A 12466-nucleotide genomic window follows, 5' to 3' on the forward strand; every position below is an offset into this window, starting at 1 on the left:
GGGAAAAGAACCTGGCTGGGTGGCTCAGTTGGTTAGAGCATCGTCATCCCAATATGCCAACGCTGAGGATTCAATCCCTGATTAGGGCACGTACAAGAATCAACCAATGAATGCTTAAGTAAGTGGAACAACAAACTGATTTCTCTCTCTCTCTCTCTAAAAAATAAAATAAAATTTAATTTAAAAAAAAGAGGAGGGAGAAATTGCCATGCTCAGAAAACCAGGAAACATGGGGCTGCAGGGGGCAGATGAGAGTGTCAAGTAGTTAGTTATTCAGTGACTGAAGGGGAGGATGCGTCAGTGGACAATCCCCACATAGGCTGCTGGAAGCGGCTCAGTAATGTGACCTGTACATTAAAGTTTCATTAACCTGTGAATTATAAATTCAGTATACATTTACTTTTAATGTTCAAATCACAATAGTACTCCTTACAAATGAAGTTCTTAATCTTCTTGTCCAACACCTACAAAGTGCTTTCCCTACATTATTTGTGAAGCTTCCAAGGATTGAGTCCTATGTGCTTAAAAACAACTGTCCACTAGTCAGTCACTCTGTAGTGTCTTCCATGGTTGATGTCCATTGCCCTACTTAAAGAAACCCCTTGGTTGTCCCTATTTAACACACCCCTATGAGATCAGCAACCAGCGCACAGGTGGGAAGCTGGGGGCTGACAGCTATGACAGAATGAAAAAGTCAGATGAATGACCTGGGGCTGGACACCCACCTGCTTTCTCACCCCAATTCAGCTCATGTTAATCGCTGGTCAAGTTAACTAACTTTTTGGTAATATGTTCTCTCCACATTTCAGTTCTTCCTCTATTTCCTCTAATCTTGATTTCTTTGTAAACATGTCTTGAAGGCAAAAGGAATCTGATCTCAAAATGGATTCCTGTTTTGGTTTTTGAGGTCTGCCAGTAATTTGTACCATCTAAGGACATCAGAAGCAGCTATTTTGACCATAACCAGATGGCTGCAGCTTCCCAAATTATCTGTTAACTTCAGTGTAACATTTTTTCTCATTTGTTTCATGGAACTTTTTGTCGGTCTATTGGTATCTTTTACTTCAGCAACAAAAATTCCCCCAAGGAACATCTTTTCAGCCTCCCTCTCAGCTTTTTCCTAATAGTAATAAATTTAATAATCTGTTCAACTTTATAATGCAGCAAAGAAACATCAGTAACTTCCTGGTAGGCCATGCTAAGACATATAGAAAAATTAGTCTATCTGAGCCTCAGCATTTCAATAACATGTCCACCCATGCAGCTCCTCCAAAAACAGCCTCAACTCAAGCAAGATTTTGAAAATAATCTGTACTGTGTGTGCATAAAGTTTTATCTATTATGTAAAAGATATACATGTATGTATATGTATATATGTGTGTATATATAATCTTTAGGAAAATAAGGTTATGCCAAAGTCTAAATTTCAATCAAAATTGGGAAGAAGATAAAAAGAGGACGTAGGCTCTGGTAATTGGACTTTACTTGGAATAATTAATAAGAATTGATTTAATTAAAATATTTAAATGGAAGCAATGGAAAAGTTATAATTACCATCATCAAACTGAAACTCACTATGAAATCATACAATCTCTTTCTCATAGATATGCTCCTCCTTAGAAAGTCAACTAGCTTGTTCCCATCTCTTCTTTACACAGAGCAAGGGTAAGGAGATGGTGACTGAGCAGTCGACACAGGACCAGCGAAACTATCTCTTTTTCTTTTTAGTTATAATCAAGTCTTTATTTAAAAATATGATTTGCCCACTTAGCATTTTCCACTAACATGGAGAGCAGAACCCTTCCCAGCCTTCACAACCTTGTGCTCAGGTGCTGCCTTTGTGGGAGCGTTAGCAGCAGCCATTGCTGTCTTTTTCAGACACTTGCTTAGCCTTTTTTGCTTCCTTGCAGCCCTGATAACTTGTTGTCATTGAGCTTCCCTCACTTCATTTTTATGACTCCTCTTGGTCATTATATCAGCATGAGATGCACCAGTAATGGCTCCCAGGAATTTGATGGCACGGCAAGTACTTTTCTTTTAAAATTCCTTAACTGTCTCTTTTTGTGCTCTCTTCTGTAGAGTATGGTCCAGTTTATCTATCAAGGATTCTTCTTGGAAAGGAATGTTGATTCACATTTTGCATTAAGAAACTGGAAAACATTCCCATCAGTACTGGCATAGTGCCTCCTGTGCCCCAGGTAGATCTTGTACCCACTGAAATTGCACAACTTGACCTTCATGGCATGGCTGCCGGAAAGAAGGAAAGACGGAGAAGAACAAAGCTATCTTTTGTACCTATTCCAATCCTACATCTGGACCTTTGTCCAGGCTGGTGTTGCTCTGACAACAATATATTGATAGATAATGTCTCCTAAAAGCTTCAATTGGAAGCTAAAGAAAAATAAGAAACAGAAAAAGGAAGATGGCTTTAGGTAGGATGGAGAGTTAAGCTGGAGAATGTTCTTATATAGAAGCAGAGAGGATTGTAGTATTTTTCTGCACTGATTTATATTTTTTGTATTAGTCTTAAATATGTGAGAAAAGATCAACTTGGGTTAAGAAACTTGTTTGAGGAGTGGCTCAAGTTCATTCCTTAAACTTCTCCAGGCTTCCATTTGTCCCAAATGTAAATTAAGAAGAACAATTCCTTACTATTTTTTCAGGGCAACTTTGAGAATGTGAGATGTAAATGTGCTATTAAATATTGCCATTCTGTATTGTCAGGATAAATTAGATTATATTGAGATTAAAAAACTAAAACAAAACAAAGTAAAATACTAAACTAAACCTATTGGCCAAACTTGCCACTTGACCTCTTCCAAGTATGAGATGGAGGCAAGGAAAATACAGTTTTCCCACATATCCAGGAAAATTAAGTGAAAACTAAAAATGTCTTCATCAGAGTTATGTAAGGAAGTACATAGACTATACAGAAAATTGTACAATATATTTAGGAAAACATAGATAATAAATAGTATAGGGAATGATCAATGTGCTCACCAGTACCTAATAAACAGAAGTTTTTTGCCCAAAACTCATCCACATGTTAGGGAAGCTGAAGACAATTCTTACAGTTCTTTCTCTCAAAGAGGTTTCACTCTTGTTGGGGAGACAAGATATGCTTCAAAGAAATGAGGAAGCTAGAAATAGTGGAGAGTTCTGAGTTAGGAGCCAGCACATTTGAATCCAACTTCCAGCTCTGGCACTTACTAGCTGCATCATCTTGGACAAGTACGTTAGTCATTCTGGGGTTCCCCATCTGAAAACTGCATATAAGAGCATCTACTTTATCTGTCTCATGAGGCTGTGGTGAGGGCCAGATGAGATGACCCATGTTCTTGAGTACTGCGAATGACAAATTGTTCTCCAGATATAACCTATAACTAGAGAAAAATACAAAATATAACAGCAATTGTATTTAAACCATTTATTGATCACCTGCTCTTTTATAGGCTATATATAGGATTTGTCTCCTTGGAGTCTGGTTGTGGATCTAAACAGGGAAAGAGAAGGAAGAGAAACTCAATTCCAGGTGTGGCAAGCAGTTTGACATAGAGGGAGGGGATGGATTTGTAAGAGTAAAGCTTAGTATTAAAGACAGAGAGAGATGAACAGTTTCTAGAGATTTGTGGTTGTACAACAATGTGAATATATCTAACATTACTGACTTGTACACATAAAAGTGCTTAAGATGGTGAATTTTTTTGTTATGTGTACTTTACCACAATTAAAAAAAAAAAAAGAAGGTAGATCTTAACAGCACCAACATTTTCAGGGAAACCCCAGGATTTGTATGAAGAAGCCCATTGATGAAGAAATTTTAAAGGCAGGCTGACAAGAGTGATTTAGATCTGGTTGTTAATAAAAAACTGTAACAGGAGTTTTATGGTTGTTTGTTTGTTTGTTTATTGAGAGGTGGGGAGGCAGAGAGACAGATTCCTGTATGTACCTCAATCAGGATCCACCCAGTAAGCTCCCTACCAGGCAATGTCCTGCCCATCGGGGCTGCTGCTCCATTGCTTGGCAACTGAGCTCTTTTTAGTGCTGAGGCAAAGCCATGGAGCCGTCCTCAGCTCCCAGGGCCAACTTGCTCAAACCATTAGAGCCATGGCTTCAAGAAGGGAAGACAGTGAAAGAGAAGGGGTGAGGAGGGGTGGAGAAGCGGATGGTCACTTCTTCTGTGTGCCCTGACTGGGAGTCAAACCAAGAACTTCCACATACCAGACCGATGCTCTACCACTGAGCCAAACAGCCAGGACCGTAATAGGGTCTTGAATAGAAAAGTTACATGACAAAAACACTGTTTCAACAAGATTAATCTGGCACAATATGCAGGGTGAATATTTACATCTAGGGAGATGCAAGGAGCATGAATCACAAACAATTATTTCCTGAATCTAGAGGAACATAACTACAGCTGAGCTAGAAAATGAGGAAGAAGAAGAAAAAAAAAAGGCTACAAAGACAAAAACCAGCACACTCCAACACTGATGAGATGAGGATAAGGAAAAAAGAAGATTCAAAGATGGCCCCAGTTTTGAATCTAGAAGGTGGCAAAAATAACTTTTTATCTGTTATTGTATAAAGAAAGCCATCTTAAATACTTTGAAATAATGAAAAATTATGTGATTACTTAAAATCAGAGCTGAAGACAAACTGTTCATTTTAATCTACATACTTGCAGTGGCCACATGGGCTCTTCATAATAAAAATGGGGTTAAACTAAGGTTTGAGAAGTCTACGTCACTCAGACCTCCACCCTACCTACTTTGATGGCCACCTTTCCATTTCCTCTGAATAAATCCATTGTCCTGAGTATAATGCACAAGACCTTGGGTAACCTGGCCATACCACACTTCTCTGAATCTTTAACTCACGACAGCCTCTCACACACCCACATGCTTCTCACACCAGATGGCTTAAGGCTACCCCAGGCAAGTCAGGCAGCTTCTCATGTCCATGCCTTTGCCTCTTCAGTTCTTTCTGTATGGGATTCTCTTTCTTTCTTGTGAAGGAATTTTTCATGCCTTGCCCTACTCCTCACCATAACTTTGTCTTTCTAGCATGCAATTTGATTCACTCTATTTGGGAATATGCCTAACTGAAGGCATGTTCTTCTATCTCTAGGATGACCAGTTCATCTGGATCTATCCTGCAACATTCCCATTTTAAAACTGAAAGAACCATGTCCCTGGAAACTCATCAAATCAATCTTAGGCAAACCATGATGATTGGTTACCCTATACTTCCTTTGTCATATCACAAGCCAAAGGACAGATAGAGCATTCAAAGTATTTCAATAACAACTTTATTTGTACTGTGTCAATGATCACAGCCACCACTGAGAAAAGTATTCTTATTCCATTCCACAGATGAGGAGACTAAGACTCAAAGAAAGTAAGTCACATGTTTGGGAAATGGCAGAGCTGGGATGGAACCGAAGATGTTTAGTATTTGAGCCCATGCAATCAAGAGCCAGACATTAAAGTTGGAGCAGGAAACTGACAAACGTTTCCCTCTCTTGTTCCTTAGCCAATCCTTCTTTTCTTAATACGAAACTATTTATCCTATATTCCATTTTGGCAATGACTAGTTAATAAGCACTCAATAAATGTTCATTGAATTGAGGTTAACTGATTGATAGGCACATAATGTGAAGAATAAGAGAAATGGATAAAAATCTTCAGAGAGTCACGAAAGAGAAATATTAACTAATTTTCATCAGTACAAAGGAAAGAGAAGGGTAGCCGTGGTGCTTTTAGTTAGAGCTTAAGATAAAATTATCTAGTCTGACTGCTCTCCCAAGTCTCACCTCCTTTCAGTCAGATAAAAACTAGGCTCTTTTTTCAACATTTTTCTCAGAACATTTCCAAATATTACTTCTCATTATTCTTATATTATTCCATTTGCATTTTAAGCATACAGTGTAAAGGCTGGAAAACAATGAAACATGCAAATAAGGAAGCTGAAAGTGTTCTCTGAACAGTTAAGTGATGAAAAGTAGTGGCATTCAAGTTCTTTAAATGCAATACATTATCTCTTAAATCAACTTTTCTGCTCCTTTTTCTACCTTCCCCCTGCTTTTGTTACTTTCCACTGTGAAAAAAATATATAACTCCACATGACATTTTTGTAAGGAAAAATAACTTTTAGAGTTGAAATTATTTATTTTTAATCTTATAAACATAATGCCTTTTTGGAAAGAAAAAAATAGTTTAACTTGGATAGAAAATTCTATGACAATACTCCATCATTGCTATTTGAGATAGGTTATTAAATTAATCCAGATGCTGTTAGTACTGAATATTCTTCAAATTTTGGCTTATCGTGAGAGTCAAGGCCAAAGTTAGTGCCCTGAAGTCAATTAAGGGATGTTTTTAAGCAGTTGGTTTATCACATGGCCGTTCAGGGTTTCACTGTGAAGAGCTACATTTTATCATTTCTGTTTACATAAAGTAAGCTTTTAAATTGTCCCCTCTTATAATCTGCTAGCTTTTAGAAGAAAAGGAACCATTTCTGCTTTGTTAACCTGCTTTTTAAAATGCTCAAAACAGCCCTACATGTGAATCAGATTAAATAAATGTATCTTTATGACGACAAAGGGACAATGGCCACAGAAACATTCTTCAGGGATGCTGGAACAGTCAGTAAAGCATTGGGTAACTGTTTTTAAATAAACCAAAAGATCTCTGTGCTCACAGAATGTCTTATGTGAGCCATGTCCTCATCACCTCACTGTAGACTGTGGCTCCTTCTCTTCTCTCTCACAACTAGCTCTGCCCTTGGCCAGACACTTCCCAGACTGCCCCTGTCTCCTCTGTCCCTTACTGAACTGTCTTGTATAGCACCAGTCCTCAGGCAACGCGTCCTAGAGGGAGAAAATTACTTACCTCTGTTAGGCAATTTGTAAAGACAGATCTTGGCTGAGCCATGAGGTAAATGAAGCTTGTTCTTAGCTTGACCTCTAGGATTTTACAGCCCTCTCATTCTGCAGCTCGGCCCTCCCTAGGCCTTCTTTCTCAGGATCCCTGAGGGTCTCCCACTCTCCCAGGTGTTCACCATCTCCTTCTCCCAGTATTTACATTTTAAATACAGCAAGTTTCTCCCCTAGCCCACCCCACCTCCCAAAATATAAACTGCTTTGTTATTTTTAATTATAAGATTAACACATACTTATTTCAAAACAAATAGAAAATTATAAAGATCATGAAAAAATCACCCATCATTCCACCATGCAGAGATGGGATATATTCTTCTAGATCACTTATGCTTGATCTCAGCCAAAAGGCCTAAACTTACATGCATATCCAAATGTATGAGACCATGCATGCATACTGCAATCAAAGCTCTTTTTTAAGTGACTTCATAAATGCTTGCAGAATCTGAATCTAATATTTTGTCTTTCCTGGTAGAAAATGACCTGCTGTATTCTCTCTGCACCCCCCAGCAACACAAACTTTGGTCCGAATGATGTTTATTCATTAATTAACTCACAGTTCACTCTACAAATAGGACTCAGCGCAATTCACCAAATATGGCAGGTCTAACCACCCCCTACATTGGGCTCTGCAAGGACAGATGTCAGGTCACTTCCTCTTCCTGCTCCTCAGCGCTCAGAACTCAGAATTTTTTCATACACCAAGTGGGACCTTTCAGGTTGAACATTCACGAGTTTCAATTCTGGGAAAATGTTTTCTCTTACTGCTCAGATTATTCCTTCCCTTCATTCTCTCTCTCTCTCTCTCTCTCTCTCTCTCTCTCTCTCTTTCTCTCTCTCTTTTTCTTTGCAGATATTGGACCTCCTGGTTTGATTTTTTATCTCATACATTTTCATATGTTACTATTTGTTCTTATAGCTTTACATCTAAGAAGTTTCTTCTACTTCATTTTCCATCTCTTGCTCTTCTTTTTATATAAATGATATTTTTATTCTTTAAGAGCTCTTACTTTTCTTCTGATTGTACTTATTTTGTGTAATATTTTCTTGACTTTCTCTGAGTATTTTTCTTTTGAACTTTTATTCTGTTTCCTAATGATCTTGGGTTCTTTCAGGTTTAGTTTTCTGTTTGTCTTGATCGTTCTCTTTCATGGTGTTAAATTTCTTTGTGTTCCTTGGCTGGCTTATCACACTTAAGAAAACGATTAAGAGACTGCTAAGGATCCTGCTGCTCCTGCATAAACCAATCTGCTTCTTGGAAGAGCTCTCCCCTGAGTAGGAAACCTAACAGAGAACTATGTGTAGCAGGTAAGACATATAATAGTAGGCTTTATTTAGGGAGTGAGGCTAAGAGCCAGCTTGGAGGTGGCAGACCCTACCCCTATCTATCCCTCTAACAAAGAAGAAGAAAGGCACCAGCTCCCTTACCAAAAGCCTTAACTTTCCTGCAAGGGTTCTTTCAATTATTTAAGAGCTGAGATCTCAGAATATTTTCCTGAGAATAAATGACTCTTTAGGTTTCTAGTAATAGAAAAATACATCATTAGTACAAGTGCATAATCTTGTACACACAATTCTGAAATCCAAAGATCTCTAAAAGCTAAGTGTTTTTGCCAAAGTTTAGGGCTAACTCATTAGATAGCAACTTTAACCTGAACTGACAGCAGCTACATAAAGTCTCTATTTTTCTACTTCACTGTAGAAACATTAAAGAGTTTGGTTACACGGTGCTGTCCCAAACCTTTCTGCAGTGTTATGTAATATATGAAATATATATTCCTCCAAGACCTTATTCTTTTAAAAGATTTTCTCAAAACAAAAGATAGGTTGCTAACAAGGTACACTGAAGGCAAACTGATTTATACTTTTAAATAGTCCTACTTTAATAGTAGTTTTGTTGTTGATGGTTTTTACTGATTGATTTTGGTTTTTATCATTTATATCTATGAAATTTTAAAATAATAAGTCTTAAGACTCAGGTCTAGCCAACGTTCCCCATTTTCATATTATATGGGAAAATTATCAGTGATCCATTATTATTTTGTTTTAGCACTTGGAGTTGATTTTATATTGAGTTTTCTTGTTCTCCTCCTGATTTCTTTTTGTGCCTGGACTAATTTTTTTCACATCTAAGTCTATTTTTCCTGACACATGTTTAATGGTAAGACAAATTAACTTACAATTTATAGTAAAATGCCATAGTGAAAAAAATATAAAAATAAAATTTTCATTTAGAAATGCTTTCTCACCCAGAGCTATTCATATTGGCTACACACAATTCACCAGTTAACTCAGTCAGGCAGAATTATTTTTCCAGTTGCATGTGGAGTCATAAGGTGGAAATCAAATTAACCTCCCTCTTAATAGGGCCCAAAGCTATTAATAATAAATCCAAGAGACAAAGTTTAATTAAAAAAAAAACTAGAACTATTGTCAGACAGAAATCACCTAATAAAAAGTAATTTATAATGCATACCTTAATTAATAATTTACCTCCAAGGGTAAAAAATTTTTCAGAAGTAATAACAATTAAAATACACTATTTCTTTTTTATGAATAATAGGATAACACCAAAGAGCTAGGGTAATCTCAAGCAAAAATTCAGCTACGGTTATCACTACTTTCTGTCAAAAATTATAATTAATATTTAATTTTTTTTTTAATACAGAGGTTTTTTCCCTAAGCTCACACTCGATTAAACTGGTAATTGTAACTTTACAAATAGTAAAAAACAAACAAACAAAAACAAAAAATAACATTCTAAACTTAGTCTAGTACAATTCTACCTATGAAAGATATCCACTAGCCCTAGCCAGGTAGCTCAGTTGGTTAGAGTGAATTCCAGAAACACCATGGTTGCGAGTTTAATCGCTGGTCAGGGCACATAAAAGAATCAACTAATGAATGAATAAATAAGTAGAACAACAAATCGATGTTTCTTTCTCTCCCTTCTCTCTCTCTAAACTCAAGCAATAAATAAAAAATAATTTTTTAAGATATCCACTAATTAATTCAAAAGAATTTGGGAAACAACAATCAAGTGCCTTAGGTTTATGTGAGATTAAATGAGTTTAAATTAGGGCACACTGAGTTACTAAAACCTAGAACCAATTTCAAATTAACAAGAGACTCCAAAGAAAAATATTAAATACCAATATTCTCACCCAGGCTGTAACATCATAAGAGCAGGAGCTTGGTACATATTTTTCAATATCATATCTCTAGCCTCTTACAAAGTGCCTAGAAAAATTTCATGCTTAAAAATTATATGTCACTTGAATAAATGAAAGAATAAAGCATTATAATATTATATACATATACCTAATTGTTATGTTATATACCTAATGGTATATGTCAATTACATCTCAATTAAAAATACTTTTAATAAACAAGCTTGCCAAATTAAAAGATTACAGGAAAGGGCCCTGGCTGGTTGGCTCAGTGGTAGAGCGTCGGCCTGGCGTGCAGGAGTCCCGGGTTCGATTCCCGGCCAGGGCACACAGGAGAAGTGCCCATCTGCTTCTCCACCCCTCCCTCTCTCCTTCCTCTCTGTCTCTCTCTTCCCTTCCCGTAGCCAAGGCTCCATTGGAGCAAAGTTTGACCCGGCACTGAGGATGGCTCCATGGCCTCTGCCTCAGGTGCTAGAGTGGCTCTGGATGCAACAGAGCGACACCCCGGATGGGCAGAGCATCGCCCCCTGGTGGGCGTGCCAGTTGGATCCCGGTCGGGCGCATGCGGGAGTCTGTCTGACTGCCTCCCCGTTTCCAACTTCGGAAAAATACAAAAAAAAACCAAAACAAACAAACAAAAAAAAGATTACAGGAAAAAAATGTATGGACACAGTTATTCTAGGTGTTCAAATAAATTACCCAGATCCCTCCTAAGGAACAAATGACATTTTCCCCAGCTGGGGGCAGGGGCTACTGGCTGATAGCTCTCAGTGGTCAGCCCCCTTCATCAGTTAAAGAACACCATCTTACCCAAAGTCACAACCCCTTCTTCAGGATGACCCACATCCAGTAATAGATTTTTGTGGATATAAAAGCCCAGGCTCCACCTCCAACTCTGAAAACATTATCTGAGCTTCAGAATTCCATTTATGGCTGTCAGAGGACTCTTGAAATTTCACCACAGCCCAGTTCCTTTCCTCTGCCCAATTCTATGTTCTTCCATTCCCTTCAGAGGCATTGGCCCCAAGAGCACTCTCTAATAAATCTCTTGTATGGTCATCTCCATTTTAGATTCTGCTTCTCGAGGACCCACCCTGTGACAACATGTACCCTTCACAAAATTAAAGATTTATAAAAATAAAATATTTTTCAGCATAATTCCCTGGATTCCCTCCTCCATTACCTAACTTACAACTAAATTTAGTAGGCCAGTAGAGAAAGGCTAGAAAAGAAAGATTTTGGTTGACACAGACAAGAATCACCATAGCAGATTATTGATAATGCCATCTTATTGAAAGCCAGTCTCTCAAAACAAATGCATACCTGGTTTGCCTGATTAATGTCTGGAAGTGGGGGTATCCCCAAAAAAGCATAGGATGGTCATTAACCACATGGAATTGGCATCCAACTGACCTGTATTTAAATAATTTCTCCCCCCCTTATGAGTTGAGTGATCTTGGGGAAATTACTTAACTTTTCTAAGCCTTATGATAGAGATAAAAATACATAAAGTTGGGAAATCCTTAACAAAGTACCTGGCACACTCACTAAATGGTAGACATTCTTATTGCTTTTTAAATATTTATTACTAAGAAGGCTGAAAGATAATGCCCTTCCCTGTCAATCTTCCAAACAGAAAACTAAATGACTACTATTGTTGCCAAGAGGAAAAATAATCCTCGGCACCTTGGTTATCAGCACTCAGAAACAAGAACACTGAACGTTTGTTCACAAGAAAATACAGGAAGGGGTATGGGTAGAGCCTCAAACCTGTCTGCTTCCTGAAGGATGGGTAATAGATGGAAGATTTCCTATTGTTAGACATACTCTCAAATATGACCTTGACCTTAGGAATGTGAAAATATGATGCGTGACCTTTGGAACATGTGCTGAGCTTTCATATTCACATTCAAAGGGTATGGACCACTCATCTTCAATGAAGATCTTGTAACTAAAACTAAGTGTAGAAGACTTCCAACTTTCACTGACAGAATAAAGAAGTCAAAAAATCCTCTCACTCAAAAGCAACTATAAAGCTGGACAAAATGGTGAAAAGCAATCATCTCAGCATTTGGGAATTTGACCAAAGGCATATAACAAACTGAGAAGAATTTATTCATGAAAACAACTCAACTTTGGGTAAGAACAGCACAAACCTGTGGTATTTTGCCTGGGGCTACAACCATCCCTCCTTCAGCTTTCTGCCCAATAATTCAACCAGAGTAAAATAAAGCAGGTTGTGAATATATAAGCTTTGTGGCTGCTGCTACTAGTAGGGAGTACTCACTTGAGTTGAAGCATTGTCAGTTATAGAAGATCTGGTGGCCAAGGATGGCCAGGGCTCCATTAGCCTGAGGAT

At 37.8% G+C, this 12466-nt stretch overlaps 1 pseudogene; it reads right to left on the reverse strand.

Annotated features, from left to right (window-relative positions):
• Nucleotides 1-1767: 1767 nt before the first annotated feature.
• Nucleotides 1768-2240, reverse strand: LOC136378978 (large ribosomal subunit protein eL24-like; annotated as a pseudogene).
• Nucleotides 2241-12466: the final 10226 nt, after the last annotated feature.

This window comes from Saccopteryx leptura, chromosome 7 (assembly GCF_036850995.1).
Source record: "Saccopteryx leptura isolate mSacLep1 chromosome 7, mSacLep1_pri_phased_curated, whole genome shotgun sequence".
NCBI lineage: Eukaryota > Metazoa > Chordata > Mammalia > Chiroptera > Emballonuridae > Saccopteryx > Saccopteryx leptura.